This window comes from Parasteatoda tepidariorum, unplaced genomic scaffold (assembly GCF_043381705.1).
Source record: "Parasteatoda tepidariorum isolate YZ-2023 unplaced genomic scaffold, CAS_Ptep_4.0 HiC_scaffold_3059, whole genome shotgun sequence".
In the NCBI taxonomy this organism is placed as follows: domain Eukaryota; kingdom Metazoa; phylum Arthropoda; class Arachnida; order Araneae; family Theridiidae; genus Parasteatoda; species Parasteatoda tepidariorum.
Genome location: NW_027261634.1, coordinates 1 through 2,699, shown reverse-complemented (window position 1 = coordinate 2,699; position 2,699 = coordinate 1). Strand labels below are relative to the sequence as shown.

Below are 2,699 nucleotides of genomic sequence, written 5' to 3'. Positions count from 1 at the left end.
TAAAAAAAAAAAAAAAAAAAAAAAAAAAAAAAAAAAAAAAAAACATTACAACTTTTATGGTTTTTACCATTAAACTACTTATTTATCCCGAATTTTCAGCGAAGAATTTTTTTTTTGTAAATATCCCACCGTACAACAAACGACATAAATTTGAGTTTACGACTAATGTTCAACTCCGTAGCCTTGTTATTTTGAGTCCGAAAACAAAGAAACTCCTTTTATTTTTTAATTTGGCTTCGTGGACGAGTTTTTATAGAACAAACCAGCATTTGCGTAACATGGAGAGGAAAACCTACGGCAAAGGGTCTTGAACCCATGAATCGTCTACCAATGGGGATATTTTACGTCAGCACTGTGGTTAGCTTGAGGCTGGTGTGGAATTAACATCGACCAATCATCGCTGGGATTCAAGCCCAGTTTATTTCATTGGTAGACGAACGATATATCCCTTGAGCCACCACGGTTCAGAAAACAATATTATTATATTACAATCGTAGTGGAACAGCCGACCCAATTTTTTGGGTTTACAACTACTCCGTAGCCTTGTAATTTTGAACCCAATCCAGAAGGCAATGGAAGTTCTGTTCAAGTATTGGGAGAAACTTCCGTTTGTGGAGGACTTTTTGATGGAAACCAGCATCTGAGTTGCATGGAGAGGAAAACCTCCCACAGTTAGTCTGACGTTAAGGGCAGTCTAACTCATGATCCGCCAACCACTGAGGATATTTTACGTCAGCACTGTGGTCGGTGCGAGACGGATGCGGAATTCGTATAGCCTAGCGGATGCTGAGATTCGAACCCGGTTTACCTCATTAGAAGGCCATCACTGTTCTCTGAGAACAATAAAAGAGTTTCCACTCCAATACGAAAGCATGCGAAAAAAAGGAAAGCGAGGAAAAGTGCGAGGTTTTTTTCCGCCTAAATGTATACAAAGCCCTACTGTTGTAACAATCTTAACTACTAAATTTGCTACAAACCTAAATTTGAGCATTTTATATAGTATAATATGTATGGTTAAGCCTTAATTGCGCACAGGGGAAAATACAAAAAAGAACCTGCTTAGCTAGCTACTTCCAGGCACTGCTGTTTTATTATTTTTTTTCAACTTATTACTCTATTCTTATCCGGACTGATCGTAAAGACACACTGAAGTCAAGCAGCACTGGCTGCGGTCAGTAAACGAGTAGGTGACCACTTTGGTCAGCTTACATAGTGAAAGAGGGTGCGCGATATCTGTTTATTTAAAAACAAGCAGAAAAGTGTTTATGTATGCTTATAAGCATTTACGCTTTTTATAAACTTGTGCACTCAGACAGAAAATAAGCTAAAAATATCCTTTTGGAAAAAACCTGAAACTTTCTAAAAAAAATGACTTCAGATTTAACCCTTTAACGGGCCCTTTATTTCTAGTAAAGGTAAATTAAAGTATTTTTGGAATTGAAATTGTTTTAAGAACAGTAACTGATATAAAAAAAAAACTCATAAAGTTTATAAAAATGCCATTTTTTTGGTGGTAAATAGATTTAACATGACTTATTAGGAACTTTTATACGTTTTTTAAAAGTGACAAATGGTTACCAATTTTATTCAAACTCACTTCAAGATTGAAAAATGGAAACCTAAATTAAATGCGGTAAAACGTGGTGGTAAGTATACTTACCACGGCCTTCAAAAGGGTTAAAAACTGCACACCCGAATAAGGTAAGATCAAGTACTTGTATAAATGCAACAAAGAATAAATTCCCCAATTAATTAAACCAATAATTAATTAAATACAATAATTAAAAATCATTACAACAATAATTGGTAATTAATTAAACCAAAAGAAATTAATGAGGACTAGAAATAAGTGAATTAATGGTATAAAATAATGCAAACCTTTATAAGGACAGGAAAAGTTATTATTATTTTAAAATTATTGTAGTGATTGTGGGGAGCGTTAATGAGAGTCGAAATGAAAATATTTTATATCAGGTCTATGCAACTTAAATAGTAAGTAGTGGAGGAATGCATTTGCCGATAAACATTTTTTAAAACCATGAATCAAAACATTTTTAAACATCAGCAAAATAATGTTCGCAACTATATAAAGGCTAATTTCAAACAGTAGAATAGTTTATGCTCTTAATCAAACAATGTACCTTCTAAACAAAATCTTGGACCTTCTAACAAAGGTTCTTTTAACGTAATTTTCCCCACTTACGAATGATAACAAAATATTGAAACAAGCGTGTTCGTTTAGAAACTTCAGATCTTTTCTTCGTAATAAAATTATGGCATGGTTTTTTAAACAAAATTTAAATAGAAAAAGAAATTATGAAGATGCTGAAACTGTAGTTGTATTCTTACCACATCCAAGTTCATCAGCTCCGTCTTCACAATCTCTCTTCCCGTCACATACGTCAGACTTGCGAATACAAATATCTCCTGAGCAATGGAAACTGTCACCATCGACACAATTGATATATTCTTCAAAAAATATATAATTAGGTATATATTATATATATGAAAAAGTCTTTGTTATGAAGAAAAAAAATATATAATGCAAGAAAGCCTTATTGTGCGACAGAAATTGGTCACAAAGAAATTGAAAAATTAAGATATTAGTAACTAGTCTATAATTCAGTTTGGTTTGTCAAAGCTATTGTTGTTGTAGTAATCCATTAACAAAAGGGGTGCGATTGTGTTTGTTTTCCAGT

The 2,699-nt window shown here is 33.2% G+C and overlaps 1 protein-coding gene across 1 annotated transcript in view; it reads right to left on the bottom strand.

The window, feature by feature from the left end:
• The window catches only part of LOC122273277 (uncharacterized), a gene marked incomplete at its 5' end in the record, with an annotated part of 5,725 nt that extends 3,256 nt beyond the window's left edge, over positions 1–2,469 (bottom strand). Inside the window, 1 exon segment of the mRNA XM_043057357.2 lies at positions 2,350–2,469.
• Positions 2,470–2,699: the final 230 nt, after the last annotated feature.